We start from the raw sequence: 22,257 nt of genomic DNA, 5'->3' as shown, positions 1-22,257 counted from the left end.
CTGAAAACTAGGAAAAGATGAACAGGAAGACTCACTAAGAGACTGTATCAATAGCCCCAGTGTGAGAAGGCTCAGAGTCTAGCCTAAAGCTCGAGCTGCCACAGCAGTGGAACTGTTTCTAATTTTGGAAATATTAAATAACTGATAATGGCACGACCTTGTTCAAGAACCATGTTGGGAAAAAAAGAAAAAGAGAGACACTTAAAAATAGCATGCACTCTCCCAGCTGAAGGTTCCAGGTAAAATATGGGTTCCCATCCATAATGTAGGCTCCAGAGTATGAGACACCCCATAGCACTGCCAAACATGGCAAGTCTAGGCTCTTGGGTGTCTGAAAGGCACCCATTTGAAGCACCTGACAGTGCATCTCTTAGCATCCTTAAGGCATGGAAATAGGTATAAGCACTGGGAAGGCAAAGAGAAATAGGACAAAGTCCTTGTTTTCAAGGAGCTTAAAGTCTAGCCATCATCTTAAAAGTGACTCTGAAGCATCATAATTTTAAACTTACAGCTAGGGAGAAGCAGCTGTGTGCATTGCCTGGGAATGACTAAAATGTAGCTTCTGGAATCATATGAAACTGGAAGCTGAAATGCAAACCCTAACTAAAGCCAGAAGGCTCCACTCGGGGAGGACAGAGAAACGGGAGATGTGGCAGCCCTGGAAGGTAGACAGGACTCCAGGCAGCTCCCCCATCCCACCAGCCCTGCAGATAGGCCTCCACTGCTTGGCTACCTCAGAGATCATTAAATGCTTTTAGCAAAGCTGTCTCCGAGGAGCAACCGGCTTTGAAAGCCAAATTGAAAAAGGTCCATCTGATGGTGTAATTGGAGAGAAAGTAGGATACATGCCACGATAACACATTAGAGGCATTTGGAGATGAAAGAAAGTAAGAGGGGGTCTAATAATTAGCAGGGCCCAGAGAGTGAAGAGATGTGGTGCTTTGAGAGGCAACAGTGGAATCCACTTTACATCAGATGCCACCGGTCCTGCTCCGTGACCCTAAATAATTTACCAAGCACACCTCAACTTAGAACCATACAGTTTAGAACAGTGGTTCCCAACTAGGGGCAATTTTATTCTCCAGGGGACAACTGGCAATGTCTGGAGACTTTTATTAATTATCACAACTGGGAAGGGGGTTTCTACTGGCACCCACTGGGTAGAGTCCAGGATGCTGCTAAACATCTTACAATGCAAAACAGCCCCCACAACAAAGAATTATCCAGCCCCAGATGTCAATTGTGCAAAAATTGAGAGACCCTGGTTTAGAATGATGACTGTTTTCTGACATTTCATGCTTTGCAGGCTTATTTTATTTTTAAAATCCAAAAGACAACACTTTACCTTTTATCACAAAGAGAATTTATTTATCTCATCATTTCTACAAGTATGAAAAAAATTCTCAGCTATTAAGAAGATGCTCCAATGGTGTTTACTCATTCCCAATAGGGGTGTTATTGAAAGGAGAGCTTAGAGAGGGGAAAGGTGCTATTGCAGCACCATCTGAATCAAGTAATTTCATATTTCATTTTGTTTCTGCGTCTGAGGTCCCTGAAGGACTCACCAGACATTTCCAGAGACCTCACAGACTGGAGCAATGTTTTCCCAACGTCTGGTGAGTTCTTCAGGGACCTCTCAATCTGTCTCTTATCCATCTCACCAGCCATAGCATCTTCTGGATCTTCCCAGCTAATGTCTTTACCCCAGTCAAACTGAATTTCTTGTCTTCCCAAGGATGTAGTGCACCTACTTCCTTTCTTGTTTTTATACCTGGGAACTTTCATCTACCAGCAAAACCCTCCATCCACTCTGATGTTCATCTGGCTAACTCCTAGGTGTCCTCTAAAACTTATCTCAGATTTTACCGGCTTTGAGAACCATTTTCTCCCCGGACACCTGCTCCTACCCAGCACCCCAGCCTGAGTCTGGTGCCCCTCTTGAGGCTCTCAGAGGAACTTGCACCTGCCTCCAATTTAAGGCCTATCATTCAGGATTTCAATTAATTGTGCATCATCTCTGGGCACGTTGAACGAAGACTGTTTCCTGTTCATCTCTACATCTACACCAACTCCTCCAGCCACTCCCAGACCTAGTGCAGGGTATGAGTTCCCAACAAACTTCCAACAAGTGCTTGTGAAAAGATAGAAGAAAAGCAGAAATGGAGGAAAGAGGGAGAGTTACAAGGAGGGAGAGAAGAAAAGAAAGGAAAGAGAGGATGGAGGGAAGGAAGCAGGGATGAAGGGAAAGAGGATGAGAGAAGAGAGGAAAAGAAAGGGAAGGAAAGGGGGGAGAAAGCAGACTGGGGGAGAGGGAGGTGAAAGGAGGAAGGTAGGGATAAAGGGAAGGAAGGAGGAAAGGAAGAGCTCTGCTGTTGTCACTTGCACAGAAAAGAAGTCTTTGATCTCCCATACTTAATCAGATCCCTGCATGAACTCTCTAGAAGAACCATGTAACTCTCCTTTATAGCGCTTACCACATTTAAAAGTTTAGATGTATTTGTGTGATTAGTTGATTAAGGTCCGGCTTCCTTACTATGTCGTAAGCTCCCTGAGGTTGGTCTGTGTTTTCACTCACTATTATCACTCTGTACCTTGTGTGTCTTTGAAATTTATTTGCTAACAAAATGACAAGGCAGGCAGAACGGTTGAGCAGTGCCAGCAGCTAATTTTATTAATAAAAGGTCAACCCCTCTATTTTTTAGAATCAGATTTGAGGAATTAATTTTGGTCTTTTTAAAAACTTCCCTCTACATTTGCCTATGACATTAAAAAAAGTCTTATGCTTCTAGGTAGAACGGTTCTAAAGCATTCAAGATAGTGGCATATGCATTCTTACTTTAAAAACCAGTCCCAGGAGCGATTTATTACAGGGAAATTTCCTGGACTCCAAGAAGCACCTTGAAGTCAGGAGATGATTAATTTGATATAACTGAAGAGCTGCAAACATCTGCTCCCCGTTGACATCTGCCTCTCATTAAGTTCCAGCCCTCCGTCTCGCTCTGCACTGGGGGGCCGGTTTGTGTGTTGATCTGGTAACTCTAATTATATGGTAAGCCTGGCGCTCAAGGCCTTGTGCCAGCCACCTGGTGGGGGCTCAGTAAAAACTTGCTCTACTGCATTGTGCCCAGATCTAGCCTGAGCACTTTATACATCCCCCATCACTTCTAAATAACAGAAATAAGACATAATAATGAGGTTGGTGTGCACACTGCTATCTTGTAGACCTGGTTGACATAGTATCTAGAGAAAACCAAAACCTGTGGCTGATTCAAATAAAAAAAAAAAATTAATTCAATGAAAAATCTTCCAAATCTGTTATTTGGCTTCAGGTTTTGCAAAAGCTCTTTAATTGATACATATTACTCCATATCCCCTCTCCCACTTCTGTCAATGTCATTGTCCTAAAACAGCTATGATACTGAGCCACTCTATTCAGAAATTTCAGAGCCTGCCTAGCCCACCAAAACAAAACCACCTTCCTAACCTTGGCTTTTAAGTCCTTCACTGTATGAATAAATCTCACCTCTGTTCCAGTTTTTTCCTGCAAACAACCTTGTCTTTAGCCAGATGGGGTGACTTTTTGCATCCCAATTCCACCTTGTCCTCTTCCTTAGTTTACATTATTTGCCTATAGTGTCATCTTGATACAGTGTTGTGTCAAAGGAACATCAGCCTGGCATCCAAATAAATGTAAGATTAATTAAATCTTTACTGCAGACCTTCATAAAAACACCAAAAGAACCAACATGCTCTTAACACAAACCAACACTTCCACAAAACTGTCTTCTCCCGCTCCTTTCTCTCATTTATATCATGGATCCAGGCTGACCCAAAGCCTTTTTCCTCTCCTACTCTAAGCTCCTGCTCCAAGATTTTCTTCAAATGTGCCTTTGGGTTCTCTTATTTCTCTTCCCTCCCTGACTGAGCAATTCATGTTGACATCATTTCAGCCTCCTGGATTCTTAAAATTTTTGTGTAAGGGCCAAGGAGCTGAACCAACAAGCAAAAAAAAAAATTATCCTTGTTAAAAGGTAGAGGAAGGGGAAAAGATTGGAAAAAAAAAATTGTAACATAGCATGTCTTATTCCAGTCACATTTACAATGCATACGCTGTGTGGAATGCCCTTTGCCTGTTTCTAACTATTAATACTCCACTTGATTGCTAAAGCCTAGAACAAAAGATCCCTCCTCCTTGAAGCCTTCCATGGTACACCCTTAGAGACCTTGGCACATTTTGTCTTGTCTTATAACTCTTGGAATAAATGTCTTACTGCTGCTTTTGAAAATTGGGACTCAAGACCATCTGGCAAACACCTATCTGCCCTTCAATATTCTCCTAAATTTCACTTCCAAGGCAAGGGCTTCTCTCATTTTCTTTCTGCCCTTGGTTTGGCCATCTCTTTAACCCCACGGTAACCAGTAGTGACTTGACACATCAGAATGAAATTCAGGAAACAATTTACTCGTCTACATTACCTCCCCATACCCTAAACCCACATACACCATGAAGACAGGGAAGTCTCTCAAGCATCTCACATTTTATGTCCTCAAATTATCCTAGTAAGCAAAAAAATTATGTTCTCAGAAAATGTGTGCAAAATGGCACGCTAGCTCGTTGGTGCATCCCCCACGATACCTATGGCTTCCTTATAGCTGGTGCTCAAAAAATATATTTGGAATTGAATTGAACATATATGAGTCATTCAGTTTGATTGACTTTCTTTTTGACATGACTTTGTCTGCCTGGTGGTCTGAAAATGTTCTCAAAGTGAGAAACTGGTGAAGGGAAAACAAAGGATTAAAAATAAACTAGTTTGACCAGTTTCCTTCCCTCTGGATAAAAAGCCAAGCTTGGAGCTTTGTCTGAGGAAATCTCACTCTCAGGTGAAAAGCTAGTAGGCTGAGTGTGGACCCTTCTTCCACAACATGCAAGGCTGCAAGACCTTTCATTTCTGTATTAGAATATTGTGTTATATTAGGCTCTTGTGGCTCCTTTGGTTAATAGTGACAGAAAACGTGACTCCAGGGCCACATAACCACAAATACTACTGGCCTAGAAGCGAGAACAGATTGACACAGTGGGCTAACCCTGCCTATGCTGCTCTTTGTTAAAGAAGGGGAAATACAGTGATTAGACTTAATCACTTATGCATTAAGCAATTAATCTTCAGCACCCCTGAACTACTCTATCAGGCTCCGTAACTTATACCCAACCCACAGAGATGGGCCCATTGACTGTGTTTCCAATATATAAATGAGTCTACACAAAAAGCTCATTAATTCTTTTGAAATTCATTGTTTCTCCTCCCATGGAGCATGAGTTTGGGGAAAGAAAGATCTATTTACTTTAATAAAACTTTGAGTCAGAAGTTCAGGGTAAAGACGCCTGGGTAAACCAGATACTACGGATTGCTTACACAACACTCAGTTCTCTCGCTTCCTCCTTCTTAACAACTGAAGGATTTAAGGGAAGCATGCCCCTAGCTCCAGCCACAGAGGTGGGTCCTGAATCCATTCCCCTTGAAAGTGATCAGTTTAGATCATGGCAAGGATGTAATTCAAGCCAAGGTATGAGAGAAAAATCTACTGGAGGATTGTGAGAAACTTTTCCTTTGCAGAAAAACCCTGGAAAAGCTGGTCTCTCTTTTTCTCTAGACACTGTCATGCCTGGCCATGATATCTAGAACTGCAGGAGCCATCTTGCAACCAAGAGAGAATTCAGCTTGAGGACGAGACAAAAATGGCAGAGGTAAAAGATGAAAAGACCCTGAGTTCTTGATAATATCATTGAGCTTTTGAATAATCAATACTGGAACCTCCTTACCTCTGCATGAGAAGATGCATTTCTTTATTGTTTAAGCCACCTAGAATTATTCTTCTGGTACGTGAGGCCAAAATCATCTGAATACATTTGGTTTATTGAATTTACTGAAACTTTTGAAAATGCTTTAAAATAAATAAATAAATAAATAAGGCTTAGCTCTCACCTGTGCTTCATTATATTAAGCAGGTGAGACCCAGTACCTGTTTCAGCCACTTCTCCCTCATGCCCCTGGACCTATGTCCCCTCTGTGTCTCTGGCCTTCCTCCTCAGCTGGGAGACCCAAATGGTTTAGGTCTACTCTCAACTATTAACTCTGTATAACCCCTTCATTTCATTTCCAAATCACACACCACCCCTTCCCTCCTCCATTAGATTTACAGAATAGCCACTAGCTGAGTCCTGACATCTCTTGAAGAAACAGGGATTTAGACCATGTCTAGGCAGAGGCAAACTATGCAACTAGTCTATGTCCTTCTATTCCATTCATTAAGTTCCTGCCCACAGCCAGAATTGCTTAGGCTCTTAGTGAAGTAAAGGGAGAAGTTACCCTACCACTAAGTGACTTGAAGTTCTGAGGAATCATTTTGTATACCACCACCTAAGGTGTTTCTACAGAATGCATCAATATGTTTATTTTATTTGTTCAGAATTGAGTGAGTATTTAATCTATGCCGCGTATTCTGCAAGACACAGTAGGTACAAAAATGAATGAGGTTTTTATTCATTCAACAGACATATAATGAGTGTGTACTTTATATCAGCGGCCACAATCCCCACCGCTAGAGATAAACTTGCAATAGATAACAGACATGGTACCTGACCATAAGGGGCTTACAGTCCATGAAAGAGACAGACGTTTATCATATATTCACCCAAACTCTAGGTGAAGGGGAGAAGTGGAATAAGAGAGAACATTCTAGGCAAAGGGAACTGAAAATTAAAAGGACCTGACACAGAAGGGAAAATGGTGCAATTCAGAAAATAAAAGATCAATGTGACTAGAGCACAAAGAGCCGGGAGCAAAATTGGTTCAAGAAGTGGCTGGAGAGGTAGGAGGCAAGGGCCAGATCACAAAGTGGCCCTTACACCATGTGAAAGAATGTGACATTGGAAAATTTTAAGCAGGACAATAAACTGATCAAAGTTTTGCTAGGTGAGCCAATCCTGGAATCAGGAGGACTTGTAGAAAAATAAATACAAAATGAGGAACGGCTACCAAGGGAGTGACCATGAGAATGGGAGAGAGAAGATGGACGAAAGAGATGTCAAGTGGGTGTAGGCAGGTAAGGCTGACAGTCAACGGCTTTTGGAGGGGGAGGTGAGAGAGAAGGAGGAGGAGGTGGAGATGATCTCCAGATTTCAGGAGTCAGTTTGAGGAGGAGGGAGATTAGAGTGAATTCATTTAATGATGTATTATGTCCAAGGTGGGGCATCCAGATTAAACAGTAAGACATACAGGTCTGAAGCCCAAGAGAAAAATCTGAACTGAGAAATGAATTTAGTTTAAATAGAAAATAGGTGGTATTTGAAGACATGGAATGGATGAGGTCACACAGAGAAATGGTATAAAGTGAAAAGAGGAGTCTTTTCGGGGAGATTCGTGAGGACAGGCTATATTGACAGGGCCTTGGGCAAGAGAAAGAATGGAAGTTCACATGCATAGGGCTACGTATTTGAAAGTTCTACACCAAACTAACAGGCTGTTAAATAAAATGCTTAATCCTCCTATTCTGACAAATAAACCTTCAAAATAACAGAATTTTATAATGTATAAAATTATCATTTTTATATGACTGAATGTTGGAAATATTAGTAAGACAACTGAGTTCAATTATTATTTTACATGTCTGGGTATTCTGTTGATGGGCTAGCAATGTGCAAATGAGGGATAAAAAAAGACATATACACTTCATGAATTATTATAAATTCATCCCGTGAAATTTATTTTCTTGTCTTCATTTCAATAAGATCGCTCATTAAGTTGTTATAATCAAGATTTTCGTTTAATTCATGTTCTTTTCACAGTAATGCCAAAATAGGAAATGGAGGCAGTAGCAAATGGAAATGTCAACAAAATCCTAAAATCTCTACTTTGATTCATAAATGAACCATTAATCTTAAACATGTTCAAACACTGTAATACACAGAATATATAGAAAATCTTACCAAAGATTTTAACTTCATTACTTCAAAGAAATATCTAGATCCTTAGAGCAACATAAAGGTTTGCTATCATACTTTACACTCGTTACATCTAAACCTACATATACACAAATGCAGGAGCACAATGAGTCATTTAATATTGCAAAGTGTTCCTCTCCTCCTTTGTGCCATAATTGCAATCCAATCCTAATTCTTGAGTATATCTAGAAGCATGAATTGGAAAGTGAAGAGAAGCAAGAAAATGGATGCTCAGCATTTGGGGGAAATCATACTTCATTATGCAAGAATCTACTGCATTCACACTGTCTGAGAGGAAAGATTCGACACATTAATTACTGCTCCGGTTTGCTAAAGCTGTCAGAATGCAAAATACCAGAAATGGATTGGCTTTTACGATGGGGGCTTATTAGTTCACAGATTTACAGTTCTAAGGCCATGAAAATGTCCCAATTAAGCCAACAATAGGGCAATACCTTCTTTGAAGAAAGGCTGATGGCATCTGGAGCTCCTCTGTCACATGGGAAGGCACATGGCAACATCTGCTGGTCCATCTTCTCCTGGATTCTGGTTTCAACATGACTTTCTCCAAAATGTCTCCGGGCTTCTCTATGTATGTGGGTGCCATAAGGTCCTGCAACCTCATTTTGGGGCTTATACTTGGAAGATCTGAGAGCAGAGACATGAATGGACATTTGCACACTTGTGTTTATGGATGCAGTATTCATGATTTGCAATGGGTGGAGGTAGCCTAAGGGTACATCAACTGAGGGAACAGAATGGTGAACTGTGGCGTATGCATACAATGGAATATTGAGCAACTACGAGAAGGAATGAAGCTGTTAGACACAAAGCGAGGTGAATGGATCCTGCAGACAGCATTTTTGAGTGAAGTATGCCAGAAACAAAGGCAAACACTACAATGCCTCACCAATATGTACTAACACCAATGTGTAAACTCAGAATTGAATCTTAGAGCACAGCTTATCAGGGAAATGATTATTGTAATGGTCCCTAGATTGTGAGCTCTTACAGCAGTCACATCTATTCCTGAATTGTAATGACTATCTCCAGACTCTGAGATGTTGATCCCTTTGTGTATAACCTGTTGGGTCTCTGGAACATTGGGCATCTGTGTGACACCTGAAACGGAGCTAGAGTTCGGCAGATATGAATGTCAGTATTAGCCCATATAGCAACTGTTAAAAAAGAAAAAAAAAAAAAAAAGCTGAAAAAGATCCCAGACTTCAATTAGAGATATGAATGAAGCAGATCTGATTAAGACTGGGGTGAATCGGGCCAAAGGATAAAGGTCAAAACTGACTGTGTTTTGAAACTTCAACATCCATGTGAAACCAAGGGAAGAGATGTTTATTTGGTGCAGGTCTATATTTTCTAAACAATATAACTTCTATAGTCAGTTTGTTCAGAAACCATAATTGCATGGAGCTTTGAACAGGAAGTGAGATCTGGTGTGTTTGTAGGTTAGTGTGAAATAGCGACATATCCCAAGATAATTTGGGCAGAGAATAAAAATATATATGCAGGGCCCCCCTGAGGAGCTGGGGAGAAATGCGGAAGTGTTGGAACTCCTCATCTGGATTGTTGCTGATGTTCTCATGGACATTGAGAACTGACTGTTTGGTATGCCAAGCCCTCTATCTTAGGACTTGCCCTTATGAAGCTCGTCACTGTAAAGGAGAGGCTAAACCTGCTTATATTGTGCCTAAGAGGCTCCCCCTGAGTGCCTCTTTGTTGCTCAGATGTGGCCTTCTCTCTCTAGTTAAGCCAACTCAGTAGGTGAACTCACTGCCCTCCCCCCTACATGGGATCTGACTCCCAGGGGTGTAAATCTCCCTGGCAATTCAGGATATGATTCCCAGGGATGAATCTGCACCTGGCATCATGAGATTGAGAACATCTTATAGACCAAAAGGGGGATGCAAAATGAAATGAAAAAAGTTTCACTAGCTGAGAGATTTCAGATGGAGTCAAGAGGTCACTCTGGTGGGCATTCTTACACACTATATAGATAACCCTTTTTAGATTTCAATGTATTGGAATAGCTAGAAGTAAATACCTGAAACTATCAAACTCCAACCCAGTAGCCTTGACTCTTAAAGACGATTGCATAACAATGTAGCTTACAAGGGGTGACAGTGTGACTGTGAAAACCTTGTGGATCACACACCCTTTATCCAATTGTATGGATGGATCAGTAGAAAAATGGGGACAAAAAACTAAATGAAAAATGGAGTGGGATGGGGGGATGATTTGGGTGTTCTTTTTTACTTTTATATATGATGGTACTATGAACAGTTTTGTACACCATGGATGATTCTATGGTATGTGAGTATATCTCAATAAAACTGAATTTAATTTTAAAAAAGTGTCTTGGGCTTCTGTCTTAGCTTCTCTAGGTTTTCTGCTTCTTTCTCCCAGGGCATTTCTGTCTAAGCATCTCTCTTAGCTTCTCTCAGCTCCTGTGGGTTCTCCTTGCTTCTCCTGGGGGCAAAGTCTGGATTACATGTCTCAGTTTCTCTACAAAATGTCTCTCTCAGCTTCTCTGGGGCAAACTCTGGGCTTTATCTCTTAGCTTAGCATTTCCAGATGTCTCTGTCTGCATCTCCAAACATCTGGGTCAGTGTCAGCTCTGAGCTCTCTTTCTCTTTCCCTGAGCTCTCTTAAGGACTCCAGTAAACTAATTAAGATCCACCTTGAATGGGTGGGGTCTCATCTCCATGGAAGTAATCTAATCAAAAGGTCCCACCCACAACTGGGTGGACCACACCTCCATGGAAACAAGCTAATCAGAAGATTCCACCCATAATAGGTCTGCCCCCACAAGAGTGGATTCAAAGAACATAGTCTTTTATGGGGTGCATAACAGATTCAAACCAGCACAATTACTGTATCTTGTCTCTTATCTAAGCATTTCTGTTGCTCAAATCCTCCCTGTACTCCAAAGTAGTGCCCAACTTTGACTTCCACAACAGCACAACCTACATACCTCTATGGGACATGGAACCAGATTCCTTTTGTGTAGATGACATGGGACAAAAGATGTAGAGAAGGTTGCCTTGGGCCTTGTTCTAGTTTGCTAATGCTGTCTATTATGCAAAATACCAGATATGGATTGGCTTTTATAAAGGGGGTTTATTTGGTTACAAAGTTACAGTTTTAAGGCCATAAAATGTCCAAGATAAGTCATCAACAATCGGGTACCTTCACTGGAGGATGGCCAACGGTGTCTGGAAAACCTCTGTTAGCTGGGAAGGCACATGGCTGGCATCTGCTCCGGAGTTCTGGTTTCAAAATGGCTTTCTCCCAGTACATTCCTCTCTAGGCTTCAGCTTCTCTACAAAATGTCACTCTCAGTTGCTCTTGGGATGTTTGTCCTCTCTTAGCTTCTCTGGAGTAAAAGTCTGCTTTCAAAGGCCATCTCCAAAATGTCTCTGTAAACTGCAGTTCCTCTCTCAGCTCCTGTGCATTCTTCAAAGTGTCCCTCATAGGCTGTAGCAAGCTTGCTCCTTCTGTCTGAGCTTATATAGTGCTCCAGTAAACTAATCAAGGCCCTAGCTCAATGGGTGGGGCCACACCTCCATGGAAACTATCCAATCAGAATTATCACCTTCAGTTGGGTGGATTGCATCTCCATGGAAACACTCAATCAAAGAATTACAATCTAATCAACACTATACATCTGCCCACATGAGACTGCATCAAAGACAATGGTGTTTTGGGGGACATAATACAATCAAACTGGCACAGGCCTGAACAGTGTTAATTACGAGAACAAATGTTTAGGTTTATTGATCACTCTGTGCCATGGCTGAGTGCTGGATTCCAAAAGATAGAAGAGCCCTTCTATTCTTTAATAAATTTATCAGGGGTGTTACATGGGGATTTTCTAAAGGATGGCATTCAGGGCAGGTGGTGCTCAAGCTGAGCTTAATGGTGATAAAATCTGAGGAACATCAGTAGCTAAAAGGAGACTAGAAGAGGAGAATTCCCTGAAAGATCCCAAGATGGAATGGCAGGAGAAATACAGGAGGAAAACCAGAAGTGGTCTTATAGAAATCAAGGGAAAGATTTCAGAGGAGTTATCCACAGAGGCTGAGAGGCTGAGAGGTGGAAAAAAACATAGGAAATGGATAAACAAAGTGTGGCCTCTCCATACAATGGAATATTATTTGGCAATAAAAAAGATCAAGGAATAATACATGCTAACATCATAGATGAACCTCAAAACCATAACGCTGAGTGAAAGAAGCCAGTCACAAAAGATCACCTGTTCTATAATACCATCTATAATAAATGTCCAGAATAGGAAAATCTATAGAGAAAGAAAATGGTTACCTAGGGCTGGAAGGTGGAGGGTGAGTGGGTCTGGGAATGGAGAGTCACTGCAAATGGACACTAGGTTTCTTGGGGGTTAGTGAAAATGTTCTAAAGTTAGATTACAGTGATAGTTGCACAACTCTATAAATATACTGGAAGACATTAAAGTGTATACTTTAAGCTGGTGAACTCTGTAGTATGTAAAATATATCTCAATAAAGTTGTTTTTAAAGGGGGGGGTGGAAATAGGACAGGGATATTCACCACATTTAAGATCCCACCATCCCATGTATAATTACACCAAACATTGTCTACCTACCTGAGGAAAATCACATATTTGGAGCCGTCAAAATCTGCTATTGTGATTCGCCCATTGCCCCTGACAAAAAATAAATCTGCCTTGACTTCTCTAAAAAACAAGAGAACGAGAGAGGACAGTTCCATATTAAAGGCCTTTAACACTAAGGTAAACTTGAAAACAGAGAACATTTATGCAAAAATCCATTTACTGTGTCAGTAATTTTCAGCATTTCCCCTGCTGTTATTGTGGATAATTGAGTAAAAGCTTTTCCCTCCCTACATCAAGCCTCAGTTTCCAACTGATCCTGGTAGAAATACCAGTTTTGAGATTTCACTTCAAGATGATGACTGCAGAGATTATGGCAAATGCATATATATTTGGGTAAATGGAGCTATTCCTTTATCTTGCGGCAAATACTTAGAATTGGAAGAAAAGAGAGAGGGGGATAAAAGTAAAATTTCCCACTAAATTTATCAACACAGAGTTAGAGCCACCTTTTTTGTAGTCCTCCAAGTGACTGCACTTCCAGATCATGGAGCCATATCCTTCCCACTAAGCTGATTATTTTGTATTTAGATGAATTCAAGGTATTAAATGCTACTGTATTTCCATTGCCCTTGTTTTTAATGTAACATTATTTTTAAAGTCCGTAAACTGGCTAATATGCATGTTTTGACTATTGTGTATCATTGAGTTGTACCTTCTAAGAATTTATTAATGCTACAAAGTGTTGTAGTTAAACTAAGGTTGGCCAAAGCCATTAAGTGACTACAATAGATTCCCTGGCTAGATGCTTCCAGAGTCTCTATCTATGACACTTATTCATGTCTAATTACTTGAGGCCTGTCTTCCCCTCTGAGCTTTCTGGAAGCAGGGACCCAGCACAGCATCTGGTACACAGTATGTGCTCAATAACCATTTGTTGAATTTAATTGCTCCAGTTCCCACCATTAGTAAGCCAAGACTTCAGATTCCACATTACATGTTCTTTTAAACTCCAATACTATTTTATTTACCTATTGTTACTGTTAGGTCATTTAAAAAAAAAAAGATGCTGAGACAGCTAAAATGAGAACATGTTTGTTTTTACAACCAAAATCAAATGTGTGGAACTCAGTAGTCATATCAATACATGGTCACATAGCTCCATGTTCAAGAGCTCCATGTCATAGAGCTCCATGTCACAGAGCTTCACAGTCATAGCGCTCCACGTCACATAGCTCCATGATCATAGAGCCCTGTGGTCATAGGGCTAAGGAATGATACAGCTTAGTATTTATATAATTCAGCAATTAAGAGTCAGAGGGCTGTAGAGTCTTCACCCAAATTTTGCTTTATGCTCTCCTAGCTATGTGTCCTCCAACAAGTCACTGAACCTCCCCAAGCCTTGGTTTCTTCATCTGCAAAATGGGGATACAAATTAAAATCACTCAAAATTATTGTGATGATTATATGAAATCAAATCTGTAAACCCTGCAGCACACTCAGAAAGCATTCAGTATACATCATCATCATAATCATTACTATCACTATTATTTTGTTTCCCTAACAAGAAAAGCACACACTTATTGGATTGAATATACATTTGTCAACAGCAGAAAAAGCAATTTGTTGATAGCTGATACTTGATTTGGCGATGGAAAAGCCTTCACTCAATTTTCTACAGAAAGAGTTGGGTAAACGTTAGCTCTGTCATGTCTTCTGCATGAAACTGAAGCTAACAGAAGCAAGAATGGCATCTCCAGCTTCTTGGGGAGAAGTTCGTTGATTTGCCACTTGAAGAACCCAGGGAGACCTAGAATATTCTCCTCTAATCCCCTTCTACCAGCCCTGGGTCATTAATTTCCTCTTTGCCTACCTACCACCTCCAGTGCTGTGTGCAGTATTTTTTTTTAGACAGCTACCACTCCATGTAGTTGTTTTAAGAAATGAAATTCCTAAATCCTTTTTGTAGCTCCTGCCATGGGAAAACATGTTATCTCATTTGCACATGCGCATTTCTCTTGACCAATAGTATTCTTTCTGGTTTCATCTGCTTCTTATGAACATGGCGATTCTTGACTATTGTGGCCTGAAGGACTATATATTGTCTGATTCGCGGCCTCCTTTCCCAGAGCCTTTTCCTTCTCCCTTTTCTCTGCTATTCCCTCCACCTCTCTCAGCCTCTGAGCCAGCCAGCAGCACAAAATATGGTTGAATTATCTTTGTGCATATATTGACACTTCATGTTTGACTTTGTGGATCATTAGCAAGACAGGACATTGGGGGTCAGAGATTTGGGCAAGGATACTGGTTCAATCAAAAGAGTAGATGAGTGAGTATTTGGCAATTTATTTCATGTTCCCATACCTCGTTTTGCACATTTATAAAACAGGAATAATAATGACACCTATCTCATTGACTTGTGATGAGATTGCACAAATAAAAATATTTTAAAATGCAAGACATTCTTCATTGTTCTTGCCAGAAATGATAGTATAGAAAATGAAAGGGGGTGAAAAATTAATACAAAATTAGGGTTTACTAGCTGATTGGTACTTTCAATCTCTTAAAATGCCACTTTTTTTTTAATTTCCGGGTTTGTGCATTATTCGCTACTTCTCTTTTTTTTTTTTTTTTTGGTCCGGGAATTCTTTCCTCTGTTCCACCAGTGTAGATGATGAGGGCCAGTGCTGGGTCTAGATTCCTCTTCTCATTTTGTGCTCTTTCTCCTGGCATGCTCAGTAGTCCTTGTCCTTATTCCAACTATCAGCTATAAACAATTGTCTCTCAAATCTACCATGTAGGCTGATGAGTCATGGGACCAACACGGATGTCACTGAGAAGCTCTGAGTGGCACCACCTAGACTTGAGCTTCCTGGAGGTCAGAGCTATGGGAGAGGACTCATGGGAGGATAATTCATAAAGAATGGACAGGGTTTTAATGAATAAATACGGAAAAAGAGGGCCATCCAGAATGTAGAAGGCGTATGAGAAAACTATATAGGAATGCATAAAAATAGCATATAGAGCCTGTGCAAGAGGACTTCGGTTCAGTCGTTCATTTGACAAACATTTAGCAAGCACTGGATTAGTTTTCCACTGTTGTAATTGACCACAAACTTAAAATGACACGTTTATTATCAGTTTCCATGGGTCCAGATTCCAGGCAGGGGCTCTGCTTGAGTTATCAGTTGAGCTGTGTTCCTATCTGGAATCTCAACTGGGGAAGAATCCACTTCCCAGCTCATTCAGGTTGTTGGCAGAATTCACTTCCTCGCAGCTGTATGACTGAGGTCCCCATTTTCTTGCTGCCTGTCACCTGGGGACCGGTCTCAGCTCTGAGAAACTGTCCTCAGGCCCTAGCTGTGGGGACCTCTCCATAGGGCCTCTCGCGACATGGAGCCTCCTCCTCCAAGGCCAGCAGGAGAATCTCTCCCTTCAGGAAAGATTAGTTTAGAGCCCTGACTTAATTAGTTTGAGCCCAGTCCCTCTTTTAAGGGCTCTAAACTAATTGAGTCAGGCCTACCCAGGATTTCTGTTTTGATTAACTAAAAGTCAACTGATTAGGGAACTTACTTACATCTGCAAATTTCCTTCACTTTTGCCATAAAATATGACCTAATCATAGGAGTGATAGCCATTATATTCATGGATCCCATGCTCAAGGAGAAGGGATTATATAGGCGCACTGGGGCGGGGAGGGGGGAGGCAGGATTCTCAAGAGCCATCCTGGAATTCTGCCTACCGCAAGGAGCTATCACCTGCCAAGCAAATGCTCAGCAGGATACAAAAATGAATTTGATATGTTTTTTTGCCATCAAGAAGTATAAATGGAATGATAATCATACCCACCTCACAGTTATTAGGATTAGATGGGGAAAAAAGTATATAAAAGTGCTTAATAGTATTGCCTGGCACATGAAAAATAGTGTTCAGAGGTGTTAGTTATTATAAACAAATAATCAGAATGGAGCCTAAGAGATGTATTGGAGTCCTGGGCAAGGAATATGTTGAAAGGAGGAATGCTTAATTCTGTTTGGGAGATCAGAAAGGGCTTCAAAGAATAACAGCCCATGCTTCTCAAAAACTTTGTGAGACTGGTCAAAAATATTAAGCCTATTTTTAAAAATATTTGCAAGGTGGGACTCAGTTAAGAACTTATGCAAGGCCACTCAGCTAGTATGAGATGAAGACAAATTTCACACCCAGGTCTAATTGGAATGCCTGTGCCCAACGTATGTGTGCAAGGAGCCCCTTTATCAGCAATAGTGGGAAACGTATGGTGGAAAATAAGATTCTGTGGCTAGCATGGGGTTATGTCACTAAAACTCAGCCAAAGTGTTTAAAATTAGGCAAAAAGAAAAAAGAAATCCACCAGGTAATGCAGACAGGGAATTACCTAATCAGAATGCTATTTTAGCAAGATTATCCTGGCCTTGATGGGCAAGATAGATCAGAAGCGAGGAAGATCATAGATGGGGGATGAACCAAGGAAGTTGCATTAGTGCCTCAGACATGAAGCTGGGCCAACAGAGAGGAGAGTTACAAGTGGCAGACATGGAAATGAGCAGTAAGTAGGAGTTGGAAGAAAGTCCTGGCAAGTTTAAACCAGCCCCTCCTCAGAACTCCCCAAGCCTTCACCCTGAAGACCACTTCCAGGTTCCCTCCCCTGCTCAGATGCCACGGGTCAGCCCACTTGGACCACCCCAGCTATTAGTAGCACACCCCATGCAATGTCTGTCTTCTTGCTCTTTTCTTCATTGGGAATAGCTTTCCTCCCACTTCCCTCTGGCAAAATCGTAATGTCCCTTCAATGCCCATATTAAGTTCCACCTGTTTCTAAGAACCATCTGTAGCCATCTATAATCTTTTCTCCCTTCCCAAATTGATGTGTTCTCTCCAAAGAATCATATTGCACTTAGAAGTCTGCACCATACCACTCAGCGCTTTGCTGTGTGTCCTTATAGTGCTTTCTAATTGATTTCAGCTCAATATGAGGAAGACCTTTCCAACAATTAAAGCTCTCTAGCCAGGCAGGGATGAACTATCAAGGAAGGCAGGGAACTGGTCCTCACAAAAGGTTTCATGCAATCAAAGTAATAGTCAGGGAATTGAAATGAATCCCTATACCTTCAATAGAGACTTTAACATCAAATGGGTATATTGGACTAAGACATCTTTGACATCCTATACCACCCAGAGAGTCTGGATTGCATGCAGCAAGGTAGTGTTCATTCCATAAACTGCTACTGAGCACCTACATTGGACAGAACCAGGAGCCACAAACTCAAATACCTACAGAGACCAGGCAGGTGACTTAAGTGAGGAAACAGACTAAGTTTTGGGGGTTCCTGGGGAGTGGTGGGGATTGTGGCACACTGGAGCAGACCTGCTCTGTCTAAAGCTGGTACCCACCACTCTTCCCCCATCCACTGCTGCTGTGTAGGAATGGAGGTCCAGCATCATCCGCCATTCTGATTATCCAAGGGAAGCTTGATGTTCAGGTTTGCTAATGCTGCCATTTTGCAAAACACTAGAAATGGATTGGCTTTTATAAAGAGGGCTTATTCGGTTACAAAGTTATGGTCTTAAGGCCATAAATTGTCTGAGGTAAGGCATCAAAAATAGGGCACCTTCACTGGAGAAAGGCCATTGACATCTGGAAAACCTCTGTTAGCTGGGAAGGCATGTGGCTGGCGTCTGCTTGCTCCCACGTTGTGTTTCAAAATGGCATTCTCCAAAATGTCAGTGTCACCTTTCAATGGCCATCTTCAAAATGTGTCCCTCAGCTGCAGCAAGCAGTGAGCTCAATCTGTCTGAACTTTTATAGGGCTGTGGTAAACTAATCAAGATCCATGCTGAATGGGTGGGGCCACACCTCCATGGAAACAATCCAGGGTCATCACCCACAGTTGGGTGAGTCATATCTCCATGGAAACATCCAATCAAAAGGTCACACCCTAATCAAAAAGGTTAATCAATCTGCCCCCACAAGATTGCTTCAAAGAACATGGCTTTTTCTGGGGGACATAATATGTACAAACCGGCACACTTGAATATCAGAGTTTACATGAAATGTACTGATTTTTTTAAAGTTGGTGAATCTGTTAACAAAACAAAATACTGTGCAGGCTCAACCAAACTAACCCAAGGGTTGAAGTCTGCCCTTGAACACTAGTTTGAGATCTGATACTCAACATTATGGTAGATGCTTCTGGTACAGATACGCTGGCCTGGAGAACCTCCGCACTCTTATTGGGGAACAGGCATAGTAACACATCATTACAATGGAAGGTGTGTTTAGCCTATTACAGCCTTTTTCTTGCAAAATGAATGAAGATAGCTGGTGGGAAAGAAAGAGAGAGAGAGAGAGAGAGACAAGGAATTAATAAAAAATATGTTCTCAATGTGTGTAGGAGAACAGAGGAGGAAGTGGCCAACCGACTGAGGAGCTCAGGAAAATAAAAAAACTAGAAAAATAAGAAGGAAAATCAGGGTCTTGGTAGGAATAGTAAAGAAGCTTAGTGACCTCAGAGGTGAATATTGATATGAATCCCCTTTCTTGGCGATGGAATGGAGGAGCAGGTTTTGTTTGAGGAGAGATATGAAAAAATTGGATCAATTTGCAACGTCGCATTTGATGTGACTATAAAACATCCAGAAAGCAGGGTTCATTGAACCAATTTCATATGCGGAATTAGAAGATTGGCAGAAAAGTGAGAACTAGATATGAAGATTTGATGGTCATCTATGCAGGCGTATGGTTAAACTCATGGGTGCGGATAAGATCAACAAACAGGAAAGTACACAGTAAGAAGGATAGAGAACAGGACTCCTGTCCGAGGATATAAACACTTAGGGACAGGTGGAGAGTAAGAAAATCCAACAAAGTGATTTAAAAGAATTTTGGAAACTCAGAGAAAGAGTCCAAGTCGTTAAAGCCAAGATAGAGGCATTTGCAGAGAAGATCGTTTCCTTCTATCCCTCTTGACCTGGGTCTTCCCCAAGGCACAGCGGCTGGAATAGAAGCTGTAAACTCTAAAACGAGCACATCAGGGCAGCTCTCCAACCTGGGCAGGAAAGAAATGATAGTGAGTCTCGAAGAGAATGTTGTTGGGTGCAGACTGAGCCTTTCACTAGGGATCAGCTCCAAGAATGTATTTTTTCCATGGCTGAGAGAAAGAAGGTTTCTTTTCATTTGAGAAGAAACAGATTTTGCCCTAACTCTACAAGGGCAATACAAGTCATGAGGAAGCGATTCATTATTTTCCCTTGTGATTGTCCCACATTCCCACCCCAAATGTTATTCCACACCCAGAGACATTCAAACCAACTTCAGAGCAGTTGAGCACACACATGTTCTTAGGTTGCAACTATTCAGCACGGTCACCTCTATTTTTCTGAAGAAAAATAAATGAAGGTCTGCTGGGAAATGAAGGAAAATGAAGCAAACCAAATGGGGAGTTGAGATGTGAATTTTCAGAAACCCCCTCGCTCCACCCCCACCACCCCCATTAATCCTTCTTTTTTGTCCTTTGTCCATTATGTGGGATTAGTTCTTTGTAAATTTGGATTTGTACTGATGAATTAAATTCTTGGCAACCGCTGTTCCTGCTGACTGGGTGCTTCTTTGTGTTCTTTGTAAGATCTATAACTCATTGCACCTGTTGCATCTGAATAGTCCTCGGCAGTCAGGGGTGTGTGTGCATGTGTGTGTGTGTGTGTGTGTGTGTGTTCTTTAAAGCATGCGACAACATTCAATATGTAAGGAAGAACTTCAGGATGGTAGGGGTTGCTAAACTATAGATTGTTACAGAGGCAAGTTGGGGAATATTTTTCCTTGCAGGTCTTTTAGAAAAAGATCTCAGCAGAATTGTGTGTTTTGGTCCTCAGTTTTGGCAGGAGGTTAGGAAAGATCAATTCTGAAGATCTTTGCAGCCCTCAGAGGTTTTCACCACATGTTGAGAAAGGAATTTAGTGATCCTCCAGTCAAAACAGCACAGTGTTCAAATTTATAGGTCAGAGAGGTTTAGTGATAACTGATCTAAGGCAACACAGCTAGTTAGTAAAAGACCAGGGACTGGAATCCACAGCTCCTTATTCCCACCCTTCCGCAAACACATGTTGTCTCACTTTACATCCTCTTTTGTTCTTTCAGATAAATATCAACCAGCTGGTTTGCAAAGTCTTTGTAGGGAAGCTCTATATTTTCATCAACTTTCTCGTTTCTGAAAAACGACATCAGAATTTATGTCATAAGGATGTTGTATTTTTTCAAAAAAAAATAAAGTGGACCAGAATATATATTTTAGCAGCTAAATAAACACATCCATAGAACAAGCGTTTTTGGCTTTATATGTTATATATTATTTATAACACATTCAATTTATTAAACATTGGACCCTTAGTTTCACAATATAATACCTTCCCTCCCTTTATTTCCCATCCTGAGCTCTTTCTGAGGTGGAGACCAGCCAAATGGAGACCAAGAATTTTTCTTGGAGGTTCTGTCTGGTTTCTTTCTCTCTTGTTTTTCCCTATTCCCCAGTTATCCCCACCACCACCATGGATTGAACCCACCTGCAAATTACCTATCTCTTATCTAGATCTCACATGCACAAGAAAAAATGGGTGTTCACATATGGAAAGGAATGAATCATCACAAGTGGACCTACTTCATCAGAAACACCAACCTAGAGCACGACACTGAAATCACTAGCAAAGGCCTTCAGTTGAGAGTCTAGGTATAAAACTGTGCTTGGCCCCAACTAGTCTGCTCTGATTTTCTGAGGGATTATTTTCACCTGGGCAGACTTTGACCACATTCATCTGAAACACCATTTATCACCAACTATCACACCATTGCAGAAAGACAGCAGGATCTTGAGAGACTGGGAACAGAGACAAGGAAGATTTGATATGAGAGGAAAAGTAACGGGAGTAGATCATCATCCGGAGCTAGAGCTCTGAGATGTGCAAGTAGGTGAAGGTCAAGATACAGGGCTTGCCAAAAACAGACTTCAGCCACTTCACCATTTGGCTCAGAGCTGTCTTCATCTAGATGCTGCCCACGTGTGGTCATCAGAGTGGTCCAGTTTGAATGCATCACCAATCAGACCTCAGGGGAAAAGAAACTCACTTCTCATCCCAAGGCACTGCGTCAATTTTCCCTAAGCTATTTAGACAGGTGTCCTTTTCCATGGCTGGAGAAATGCAGATGTTTGCCCTGCTAAAAGAGGAAGTTGGGTAAGCTTAGCGTCTCACTTCATAGATTGTTCTGTCCCAAATCCTGTTGTATCTCCTTTATTAAAAGTAAATCCAAGGGAAGATAAAATCATTCAATGTTTTGTGGTTTCCAATTCTTGGACTGCTATCACTATATTAACAACATCTAGCATTGATGAAGGAATTATTACGTGCCAAGCTCTTTTATGACCACTATGTATACTATACATTGTACACACACACAATACATTTATATACACTATATATGTCACTATATATAATAGCACAATTCCATAAGTATGTGTGTGTATTATATACATCCACATATATATGTATGTATACATGTAACACATGTGTGTGTATTATATACATACATATATATGTATGTATACATGTAAAACAAATCTGAAGTTGGGTACCTTTA

The sequence above is a fragment of the Choloepus didactylus genome, chromosome 10 (genome assembly GCF_015220235.1).
Source record: "Choloepus didactylus isolate mChoDid1 chromosome 10, mChoDid1.pri, whole genome shotgun sequence".
NCBI lineage: Eukaryota > Metazoa > Chordata > Mammalia > Pilosa > Megalonychidae > Choloepus > Choloepus didactylus.
The sequence above is the reverse complement of the archived record's forward strand: the minus strand, read 5'-3'. Positions refer to the sequence as shown.